Source organism: Euprymna scolopes, chromosome 34 (assembly GCF_053919585.1).
Source record: "Euprymna scolopes isolate OS-2025 chromosome 34, ASM5391958v1, whole genome shotgun sequence".
In the NCBI taxonomy this organism is placed as follows: domain Eukaryota; kingdom Metazoa; phylum Mollusca; class Cephalopoda; order Sepiida; family Sepiolidae; genus Euprymna; species Euprymna scolopes.
In genome coordinates, this window is record NC_136515.1 from 1,165,622 (window position 1) to 1,178,586 (window position 12,965).

Here is a 12,965-nt window from a genome sequence, read left to right on the forward strand (position 1 = left end):
TATATATATAGACATAATCAGACACACACACACACATATATATATATATATATATATATATATATATATATATATATATATATATATATATATATATATATATATATATATATATATATATATATATATATAAGACAGAGTTAGATAGATAGATAGATAGATAGATAGATTTAGAAATATACTGAAAAGAAAAAAAAAAAAAAAAGAACCGTTCAGCATTGCCCGGTCGTAAAATACGCTTAAATATGATATTTTAATTTATGCAAATTTCATATTTATTATTATAGAGCCAATTCTCTGTTGATTATTATATTGTTCCCAGTGATTTCAAATGTAAAAAAGTAATATAATCCAGGCTCGAGATATTCAAAAGTAGGAACTAATGAACTCAGCAAGGTTGATAGTGCTCGATAACAAGAGCAAAATATCTTTTTATTATTTATTCAAAAGTAAACAGTTACATTTGGTCGCTACAAACAGCCATCTGTTTCAGTCAATGAGACTTCGTCAACCAACCCTGAACCATTCGATGCTTAGTGTCAAATGGTTTAGGGTCGCCTAACAAAGTCTCATTGACTCTAACAGATGGCTGTTTGTAGCAACCAAATGTAACTGTTTACCTTCAAATAAATAATATATATATATATATATATATATATATATATATATATATATATATATATATATAGCTTTAGATATAGATATATATAGTAATGAGTTATGAAAATATATATGGCAATTAAGCTACACAAAATATTCCGTGTTTCATTCTTGTGAGAATTCGTCAGGCTTATGCAGTAAGTAGTCATATATATATATATATATATATATATATATATATATATATATATATATATATATATATATAAGCTGCAGCAATATTCCAAGGAAAGAGCATCCCACTTTTCTTTAATTTTCGTCCAAAGTTCTTCCAAATTTGACATTTTATCATTGCGTAGCTGTTGCTTAATGTAATGCAATACGTTTTTAATAGGATTGAGGTCTGGAGATTGTGCAGGCCAATCCAAATACGGAATATCATGCTCTTCCAGGAACCTCTTAACATTGCCAGCTGTGTGAATGGGAGCATTATCCTGTATGAAGATGGGATTATCATCCAAATTCCAACCAAAGTAGGGTAGAAAATGCTCAGTCAACATATTAATATACTAGAAGTTAACCTAAATACCCAATTTTTTCAGGAGATATTAACCTAAATAACCAATAAATATTAACTACTCATGCGGGGCCGCAGAAATACCTGGATTAGGACCCAGGCGCGGGGCGAACCCCCTTGGAGCTGATGGACCCGTAGGTCTTCCCAGGTCATCTGTCTAGGAGATGGAAAACTCTGAAACTAAACCTAGGGGAGGGAGGCCTCTTCAGTCCTGGACGACAACCTTCCTAGAGCTGGTGACTCAAACAAATCACCGGTTGGCAAACCTAAACTGCTTAAGGAGGATATAGGCTCTGTCTATCGCCCGGCTTTCATACTCCTTCTTTGCCTATTGGCCAGGCGTAGAGGTACTATCACAGGGACTCGTCTGAATCACCCAGTGGTTGACCTTATTTCCTGACTAGGGCAATGAACGCCGCTTTTCCCCGCTCCCGCCACATCCCATCCCCCTAAACTGGACACAGTGGGGTGCTTCAGTGCCATATATATCGGTGCAGTTGGACTGGGCTGGCTTTGCCTAATGGATTGAGGGTACCGGATTGACAGTTCCTGGCTGCTGTTTCCGACTGATAGTACAGGAGCCCTAACTCTTTGGTAGCGCTTAGAGCGGCTGCTCCATCAACAGTTGTAAAATATCGGGATGTTTGTAGTGCCATGTCGCGCATGGAAAGAGACCCTGCACTCATCCCCGGTGGGCTTTCCTGAGGCCACAATCCTGTGGGTGAGGACAGCTGATGGTCTACTTGTATTGCATGTCTGGTATTCTGCACAATTACTTGTCCAGCACCCCCTCACTCACTCACACTAATTGAAACTTTTAAATAAAATAAAATGAAATGACAGCTCAAGCAAAAGTTACGTTTAAACCAGGACCAAACTTAAAGAAAACCAAACTGCCTCCTCCCTTGAGGCTTGTATTTACTAATATCCGCGGGCTTAGAACTAACTTAGATGATGTTGAGTCATTTTTCCTTGTAAACACCCCGGATATCTTAGCATTAAGTGAAACTAACCTTCACTCCTCCATTCCCTCTAACCATTTTAACATGCCTGGTTATCTCCCACTCTACCGTAAGGACTCGGACAGACATATGCATAGGCTTGGAGTCTATATTCGTAACACCCTCCCCCTGACTAGAGAAATAAAAATAGAATCAGAGGACCAGGCCTTTATGTGCTTCAGACTAAATATGCAACACAATATTAACTACTTGTATTTTCTCTATCGCTCTCCCTCAAACCAAGACTGTACCCTAATAAACAAAGTCTCAGACAGCATAGATATAGCACTCTCCCTCGATACTAGCGCACAAATACATGTATTTGGTGACTTCAATGTCCACCACAGTAACTGGCTAGGATTCTCTAATCACACAGACGTAGGTGGTAGCGCAACACATAGCTTCTCTATATCCCATTCCCTATCTCAGTTGGTTACATTTCTGACACGTTTCCCAGACCAGCAAGATCAATATGCCTTACTTCTAGATCTCTTTCTGACAACGGTTCCCAATGACTGTACAACAAATGCCCACAGCCCACTCGGGAATGGTGATCACACTGTGATAATGGTAGAAGTCAGCCTAAATTCTTGCCCTAAAACTGAAGACCCACTACTCAAAACAATGAGGTATTACAAAAAGGCTGATTGGGAAGCCATCAGGGAGCTCATCAGAGATGCCCATGGCAAAATATCTTTACTCTTCCAGCGGAACAGTGTGCAAATGAGACCACTGAATGGTTCAAAACTGCTATTGAAGCACATGTTCCCGCACGGAAATTCTATAACAAGCCCCACTCTCCCCAATGGTTTACTTCTGCTTGTGCAGTTGCCATTTGTCATTTACATGAGTAAAAGGCTTTCTTGCACCTAGCGATCTCTACTGTAAAGAGATGAGACTTAGTAGCTTGTCGGGTTTGTCGGGGGTAGTTACGTCAGGGAGGTACAAGTGTTTGCAGTTCGTCAGAGCATTCACCATTAAAGTATTTGTAGAACAGGCAGAGGGATGCAACATCTCGTCGATGGGACAGAGGCTGAAGCCTAGATGACAGTTCAGGACCTATCAGGTTGGCGACTCTCTTTTGAACCCTGTCCAGGAGCGAGAGACAAGCAGCAGATGCACCAGCCCAGATGTGACAACAGTACTCCATGCATGGGCGAATGGTTGCCTTAATAGAGGTATAGGATACTGTCAGGCGTAAGTAGTTTTCTAGCACGGTAGAGGGAGCCAACCTTCCTTGCAGCAGTCTTGGCAATGCTCTCAATGTATCTATTCCAGTTCATATTCCTTGTAAACGTTAGGCCGAGGAGTTTAAAAAAAGTACTTTCAAGCAATGTGTTCTTGGCCATTGCTATTGGTGGTAGAGAAGGTTTCTTGTAGTTATTGAAGGAAACAAGCTTAGTCTTAGCAGCATTGAATGTGACCAACCATTTTTGTCCCCATTCCACTACGGATTGGAGGTCATCCTCTAGTGTTTCTGCCATTTCCTTGGATATGTGTTCATTTGTTTTCCCCTCATATCTGTTATAGAGAGTGGTGTCATCGGCAAATATACCCATCTCCGAAACAATTTTATCAGGGAGGTCATTTATGAATATCAGGAATAATAGAGGTCCAAGGATAGACCCCTGAGGTACTCCCGCATTTATGTCATATTGTTTGGATGTACGACCGTCGAGGACAACTTTGATTTTTCTATTACTTAAGAAGGATTTAATTACATTATGAATTCTTCCAGTGATTCCATATGATCTAATTTTCCTTAGAAGACCATCGTGCCATACCCTGTCAAAAGCCTTAGATGTATCAAGGGCCACCGCTCTACCCTCCCCTGTTTTATTCAATGAACGGTATATACGTTCAGAAACTACAGTTAAGATATCTGCTGTTGAACGGGCTTGCCTGAATCCATATTGTTTGTCAGTCAGGAGTTTAGCAGCTGTTAGGTGCTGAACTAGGGCTTGATTAACTAAGGACTCAAATATTTTGGCGAAAAGTGAGAGGAGGCTAATGGGGCGATAATTTAGTGGGTCAGTTCTTTCACCAGAATTCTTGAAGACTGGTAGCACAGAGGCGGTTTTCCAGCAGTCGGGAAAACAAGATTCGTTAAGGCGTTTATTGTAAAGTTTGGAGAGAACTGGAGCAACCTTGGCAGAGCATTTGTTTAATAGCACAGCCGGGATGAGATCTGGTCCACATGCTTTTGAGGTGTCTAGGTTTTTTATGATAGCATGTACCTGAGAAGGGGTGATTTTCAAATCGTCTAGTGTGGCGTCTGTTCGCAGAGGAAAATCAGGGAGTGAGTGGTGTACCGAGTTCAGTGTGGAGTTTGAGGCAAACCGACTGGCAAGCAGATTAGCCTTGTCAGTTGCCGTGCAAGCAACCTCATGATTGTTTGATAGTGGGGGAATAGTTGACTGTCCATTATTTACTACGCTGTTGTAGATTTTCCAAAAATCCCGGGTTCCTAATTTTTGTGCTTCGATGCGTTTTCTGGTGGTTTCAGAGTAATCTGTCTTAGCTGTCTCTATCACTCTCTTACAATTATTTCTAGCTTCTATAAACTTCTGTCTATTTGAGCTGGACTTATGTCGGTTGAATCTGCGGAACACATGCTGCCTTTAACAAATGGCAACTGCACAAGCAGAAGTAAACCATTGGGGAGAGTGGAGCTTGCTATAGAATTTCCATGCGGGAACATGTGCTTCAATAGCAGTTTTGAACCATTCAGTGGTCTCATTTGCACACTGTTCCGCTGGAAGAGTAAAGATATTTTGCCATGGGACATCTCTGATGAGCTCCCTGATAGCTTCCCAATCAGCCTTTTTGTAATACCTCGTTGTTTTGAGTAGTGGGTCTTCAGTTTTAGGGCGAGACTTTAAGCTGATTTCTACCATTGTCACAGCGTGATCAGCATTCCCAAGTGGGCTGTGGGCATTTGTTGTACAGTCATTGGGAACTGTTGTCAGAAAGAGATCTAGAAGTGAGGCATGTTGATCTTGCTGGTCTGGGAAACGTGTCGGAAATGTAACCAACTGAGATAGGGAATGGGATATAGAGAAATTTTCCCCACTCTTTAGCTGTGCCAAAACCAAAACGTAGATTCCATAAACAAAGCTTCTTTCTTAGAAGTGCGCGCCTGTGGAACTCTTTTCCATTTGCCTGTTTCCCACCTGACTATAACCTGGATGTCTTCAAGCCCAACATAAACAAATTCCTGATGAACACTGAATAAATAATTTAATATTCTTTTCGAAAAATTAGAGTTCATTAATTAATTATTCATTTTTTATGGGGTTTTTTTGTTATATGATATGATTTCATAATATTTAAATCTAATTTTTAAAATTTCACAAGACAGCTTCATATCTTGAGGTAAAGAAGAAGAAGAAGAAGAAGAAGAAGAAGAAGAAGAAGAAGAAGAAGAAGAAGAAGAAGAAGAAGAAGAAAGAAAAAAGAAAAGAAGAAGAAACAAAAGAAGAAGAAAAAGAAGAGGAGGAAATAGGATAAGGAATAGAAGCAACAGAATAAAGAAAAAAGAAAAAGAAGAAATGAAAGAAGAAGAAGAAGAAGAAGAAGAAGAAGAAAAGGAAAAGTGAAAAAAAAGGATGAAATAAAAAGGAGGAGGAGAAGGAAGAGGGGGAGGAGGGGGATATCTTGTCAATGATTACACAACAGTTTGATGGCATGACATTAACAGAATGCAAGTACAGCAAAACCAAATATACTCCCAACCAAATTCCGCTGGGTTGCAAAATTCTGGAACCGTCCACAAATCTAAAGAACATGAAAAACCAAAACAAGTACATCATATAAAAAAACATATTCATTTCACAAATACGATATTTATTTATCTTTTATTTATATATACTGGCAGATCTAACCGGCCATAAAAACAAAATGTTAAAATGTGTGTGTAGCAGCTCAGCTTTACATTAAAATTCCTCACTCCCTACCTCTCTCAGTCAGTCAGTCTCTCTCTCTCTCTTTCTCTCTCTCTTTTCCATATCTCTCTCCCCCATCCTTTTTTTTCATCAGCCCAGCCCATTCCTTTCATTTGTTTTTAATGTATTGAAAATAATAATGTAAGTCAATCACCTGATTTTTTCAGGTTTAAAGTTATTGCTCCCGGGCAACACCAAGTTTTTTCTCCACTTTCTTAAAAATATAATCGAACCTGTATTTTTTAAAATTTAATTTTGACCAACACTGAATTTATTATCATCTTTCACTGATCCCCCCCCCTTAATAACATAAAGAAACTTATATTTAGTTTAGTGTATTCCCTGGCAATGCTAAGTTTATTTTTGATATAATGGATATGAGTACATCCGTGTTCTTTCTCCTTATAAGAATATGATTGGTTGGTTAAATCATAAATACTGACTGGTTGGGCCACCTAAGACAGATGTCAAATGATACACCATAAGATTCACGCTAAGTAATATTGAATATTTGGCAGGTGATTGTGAAGAGAGCATTCAATGGGTTGTACAAACGCAAATTAATTCCATTTGAGGAATGCAAGACTTTCCACGATTGTCTCTTATATGCATAATTTGACTAAAAATATATGTGAGAGAAATATCAGTTAAAGAAGTAGAACAATAGACAATTGGAAATATTAAACATTCCAGAATGAAAGAGTGTTTATGTAAATCGACAAAAGAAAGCGAAGGGGACACAGAGAGTTGATTACAGAATGAGGACAAGCTACCAAAACATCCGCACCACACCCCCGCCATGTGCCTTCACTGATGTCACACCCATCATACTAAAATCAAAAAAGGTGATCATTGAGAATAAACAAAATGTTTTTATAACTCAGCTGGTTGTATCTTATTCGCTGCCAAGTGTATATATCGTAGCACATTGAATGATCATCCATAACAAATATATAACAGTTCACTCGTTCAGTAATGTGACTTATTGGATTACTAGCAGGGGTACCCGCCATTGCCCGGGGTGTTTGTAGAAAAAAAAAAGTATTTCGAACACGAAGGTGGAAAAGAAAGTGAAAGAAAAGAAAGTGAAAGAAAGGCATAGGAAGTGAAAAGCGTTGAAATTTAGTGATGTCAATCAAAAAGTTGACTTGCAAAAACGAATGTTGGCTGGAGGCCAGTTCAGCTTTTTTTCCTTTTTTTTTTGCAAAGGCGTCACCACTTATCAAGGTCCAGAGGCCACTCGAGAATAAGGGTTAATAAGTGTACAGTGGTCAATGGGACAATGTCGTAATTGTTAGTAGTGGAAATTTGGTAAATTGGGTTACTTAAGGGGAACAGCTCATCAAGAATTTGTTTACATTGGACTTGAAGACAACCATATTATAGTCAGCCGGAAAGCAGGCGAAAGGAAGAGAGTTGCACAGGTGTGCAGTTCTAAGAAAGAAACTTTATTCATAGAATCTACGATTAAATTTAGACACAGATAAAGAGTCGGGGAAATTATTGATAGTGTTTTTAGCTAGACGAGTGTTTCTCGTGAAAGATTGGCGAGGGGGGGGCCAGAGATTGGAGTTCAGATGAGCACTTGCCATGAAAATAACAATAAAGCAGAGACAGGCTCCCAACGTCTCTTCTGTGAGAAAGAGGTTGCAGGGAAGAGAAAAGGGATTCTCCCACTAGGCTACAAAGTCTGTTTTGAACTTTGTCAAGGCAGGATAAGTCTTTCTAGCAGCTCTTGCCCAGATGTACAACAGCATGCCATCCTTTCCGCTGTTTCATTTATTTGTTTCCCCACGATGTTGGGAAAAACCAGTTCCCACAAAAAGGGAGTGTCCAAATGAATAGTAATTGTCTGATATGAGGGGTTTCCCCCAGAATGATCAAAGCTGATTGCTTTCTGGACATTCCAGCATGAAAGGCCGAGAAGAACTGCATTTGCTTTCGATTTAGTTTCACTTTTATACGAAAAAGCCGAACAAACACAGAAGAGGAAGGAATAGCGCAAATTATTATAAAAAATAAATGTAGACAAAACATCCCTTTGCAAATCATAGATATTATGGTCTAGGGAGTATATTAAAAGTTCTAAAGAATAGTACCCCCCTCCCCTGAGAACCCTAGCGGAAAAAGCCTTTGCTGGACATACAAAAAATGATTGATATCGCCCTAAGATTTCAGTTTCTTTTCATATCATACATGAAACCTTGATATTTGGTCTGTTTCTCTCTTTCAACTCTGTTCAACTCTCCATCATTAGGGACACTCACTTCAACCAAAGTTGCCACTCTCTCTAATATATTCCATATAACTATGTCAGGTTTCACAGCAGCATTTTCAAGGTACGTAGGTGACTGTAGGAATTACATGGTCGTAATGTATGGTATATAAGTCATTTCCAACTGTTCTTTCAGGCTGAGGTTCCCAGGACTTGCTGCTACACTGGATGTTTAATTTTTTACAGATGGTCCAGTGGAGGTACTTACATACTCCATCATGTCTCGCTGTATAGTAGCCATACCCCAAAAGAACCTTGCAACTTGATATCAGATAACTCACACTTTCCAATTCTGTGTGACAGAATCTGCATTTGTTGTCATTACTAAGACCTGCCAGAGTGATTTCCCCTATACCAACTCGTCATATGTGTATCCAGAGAGAGGAATGGACTGGGCAAAGAAGAAGAAGGGAGTAAGGAGGAGGGGGGGTAAGAGAGATGGATAAAAGTCTTGTTACATTTTTGTCCTGGGCTACGGATTAAATAAAGAGTTCCATTTGAAATCCCTGCGCAGAAAGATTCCTGAAGTTCAACAAGATACACCTGAAAAAGGTGGGAGGTTACATCGGCCGAAACGTTGTGAAAATAACACTCAAGATGAGAATAGTAGTTTGAATAATTCAAATAATACAAAGATGTGAATTGTTAATCCGCTGTGACTTTTTTTTACCAATATTGTCAATAATTTGTATGTGTTAGGCTTGCTAATGTTTAATTCAACAGGTAAAATATCCAGTATTTCTGTGAAACCATATATATCGATGACAACAACAGGAACTACTACTACTACTACTACTACTACTACTACTACTATTATTATTATTATTAAAAATGCACCAAAAATTCATGCTATTGTTTTTTTCCTTTCCCTTTGCAAAACTCAATCATGTTTTGCAAAGTAAAAAAAACAAAAAAAACATTATGCATAAATATTTGAAGATATAAAGAACTTGAAATATCAAAAAAATTGTTTCGAAATTATTGGATTTGGAATTAAATAACAAAAAAAAAAGGTTGATATGCAATAAAACAAAACAACCAAACCAAACACTGTGCATAAATGTTTGCAGATGTAACGAATTTGAAACATGAAAACTTTTCACCAAAAATCACTGGAAACAGCATTAAATACAATGAAAAAAGAGTTGATATGTCATAAAATAAAACAAGCAAACTAAACTCCATGAATAAATATCTGAAGAAATATAAAAACATTGTTTCAAAATTATTGGATTTGGAATTAAATAACCAAAAAAAAGGTTGATATGCAACAAAGCAAAACAATAAAACCACCATTATTATTATTATTATTATTATTATTATTATTATTATTATTATTATTATTATTATTTTATACTTCAACATGATGAACTCATTATTTTGACCCCAATTTTTAAATTCAGGAGCAGTCATGTATGACATAACCGAAGTAATCTCACGAATTTGCATGGAATTTTTAATGGAACCCTGTATTTAACCTAGGGTGGGGGGAGTGGTAGCTTATACGCATTCCGTCAGCCATTATCATGTAGAAGTCTTAAGCAATTTTCTAATTGCATTCTTAGTATCAAAGCTTTAACCACTAGAAGAGTGTCACCTAAAACTGATTATTACTTATGTAGTACAACGGATAAAAGTGCTAAGTTTAATTACTTTTAATGTAATGTTAAAGGAACAAACAAACAAAAATAATTAAATAAAATCCGGGTCAGCATTTTTTATTTTTTTCTCACAGAAGCATTTATTGCCGTTACTCTCCTGTCTCAACATCACCACTTAAAAAGACTCTTGCTGCCACATGTCCATCTAACCTGGTCGGTGTTTCTCTTTCTTCTGACTGCATGCTGGACACAGCCGGCCCATTCTCACCTTCACTTTTCACATCTATCTCCTTTGGCGTCGACTTAATCTTTTCTAATCACACAGTGTACTTTTTTTCTTTTTCATCAAGCAAAAACCTGAGCATACTTGCCAATTTGCATACATGTTTGAACATTGCTCCTGCTGCTAATACAATCACTTGCCACCCATCTTTCGGCTGCTGCTGATATTTTCACACATACTCATATGCAATCTGTTACAGTAAGTGAGTCTTCTGAAGGTTGAAGGTTCAATCCAGAGTGCGGATGATTTTCAGAATTTAATCAATAATTACTCTACATGATAAAACAAAAAGAATCTATTCCTGTTACATGCTTCTGACAAAGGGGGAAGAATTGCTGTTACATCGTTCAAAATGTTGTGCCATAACATCCAAGATGAGAGCACTGGTCCGAAACGATACTGAAACTAGATGTGTATCATTCATAGTAATTTTTAGAAAATGGATTGAGTTTACTTTCGGCTGCCTTGTAACTCTTGCTTCCCTTATTATGCCCTTTAGTCCTCACATTCCACGAGCGATGTTCCTGACAAAAGGGAAAGAATTGCTGTTTTTTCAAACTTGTTGTTGGCTAGTTTTTGACCTTGAAGTGTGTTTTTTTTTTAGCTCTTTATATAACATAGTGCATATGAGTGTATGGGAAAATATCAGCAGCAGCGAAGGATGGCTGGCTTATGAAGAGATAAGCAGCAGCAGCGGTAACTGAAAAAGTGCATATGCAAATTAGAATTAGTGTGCGCAAGAAGAAAAAGATAAAAAAGTAGAAAAAATGCACCACGTGGTTGAAGAAGCAAAGTGCGCGTCGAAGAAAATGGACGTCTAAAGTCGAGGACGAGAATGAATTGGCTGTGACTGGCATGCGATCAGAGGAAGGAGAAACACAATCAGGCTAGATGGACATGTGGCAGCGAGAGATTTTTTTAGTGGTGTTCAGACGGGAGAGTAACGTGTAACAAAGACTTTTGTAAAAAAAAGAAATATGGCGACCACATAAAGGTTGCCAACATCCTAAAGAAAAATTTATTATTTTTTTCTTTGTGGAACGAACTGGATTCAAACTTGGCATGTTGTCAGTTGTCAGTCCGTGTTGTTAATATTTTTGGTATAATGGGGTATAGTTACAAAAAATTGGAAGGTTCTATTTATAGACAGGGGTGAAACAAAACTGACCAATCAAATGGAGCTGCGCTCTGCTAGCAACCAATCAGAAACTGGAATCATTCCATAAGTATACTGAATATCTTAAGAATTCTTACACAGCTTTTCATCTTCACACACTAAGGAACTCTGCTTTTCAAAACTTCTTTGTATTGACTATCTACTGGAAAGGTTTTTTAAAAATTTATTTCCTTCGTTTGTATCTGCAACATTACATTTACATCAATTTGTTTCATGCCATGGAAGGAAAACATGGAACACTAATTGGGTCTCATAGTTGATTGAATCACTGAAACTAGAAATACTTAACAAACGCAGATAGTTCGCAAGTACATAAATACACATTTTATTACAAATTGACAAACATAAAATTCATGTAAAATCACAAATACAGAAGAACAATAATTTGGCACTTACTTAGAAATGGTTAAATTAAAGTCTTACTTGTCTAATAGTTTTCACCCGGAGCAAAACCTTACATTTCTTGTTAAATCCATTACATCTCTGTGCCCTTTATGCCAAAAAAAGTCACTTTACCCAACTTCCCCTACAGGTGTAAGGAAGATATAATAACCAAAAAGGTTACACGGATAGGACAAAGGGTAAGCGGAGCTTACTATTTGGTGGTGTCAATTATGGATAACCGTACACGCTGCATACAACTAGTACTCCTGCTGATTCTATGGTATTACGATACTAGTAAAATTAAAAAAATTTTTTTTTTTTCCAAACACCCTGGAAACGTTGAGCACCCCTGCTAGTATGATAATAAATTCAAAATCTGCATTAATCAAAATATTATATTTAATCATTTTTAAGTGTATTTTATGCGGGGCGACCTGCTAGTATATATATATATATATATATATATATATATATATATATATATATATATATATATCTTCCACCAGACTATCCATTCGTGTGTAATCACCTTTTTCTTTACCATATTCCCTCTGCTTCACTTTTTTTTGTTTTCAAGTAAGATCTTTGACTTACTTGTTATTTCATAAAATACTTCTGCATGCAAAATCCGATCCCGCATTTTGCTAATTCCTACCCTCTGATGAGAAGGAGAGTATTTCTTCGAAACTCCACGGATTAAGGACTATCCATTTATCTAGTGTTTCCTTTTCAGATTAAATATGTTTTTAACTCATTTCAAAGTGTTTTTTTTAACATATTTTATTAACTGCTTGCTCATATTATAAGCTCTATTTCCTATTTGGCTTTATCGAGCTTTTACATCTGTGCGAGATAATTTTATAAATATTAATTCTTTAATATTTATAATTTACTTTAATTTTACCATCTTGGATCATTTTGGTAAATTTAATTGTAATTTTCATTTTATTATAAGTTCCCATTTAGTTGAGCTTTTTATTCTCTCCAGATATGTTTGAAAAGGAACACATTCCTCTGTCTGCCAAAAATATCCCTATTCCTACCCAACAAGAATATATCCACAAATTTGTTCTCGCTTTGAACACTTTCCTAAAAAAGATAAGGTGGAAGGCTTATCACCATA

General features: G+C 37.1%; 1 protein-coding gene across 1 annotated transcript in view; it reads left to right on the forward strand.

Annotated features, from left to right (window-relative positions):
- Window positions 1-12,965, forward strand: part of LOC145259071 (replication protein A 32 kDa subunit-like) — a 73,916-nt gene that overhangs the window by 6,884 nt on the left and 54,067 nt on the right. The gene's annotated exons all lie outside the window — the stretch shown is intronic.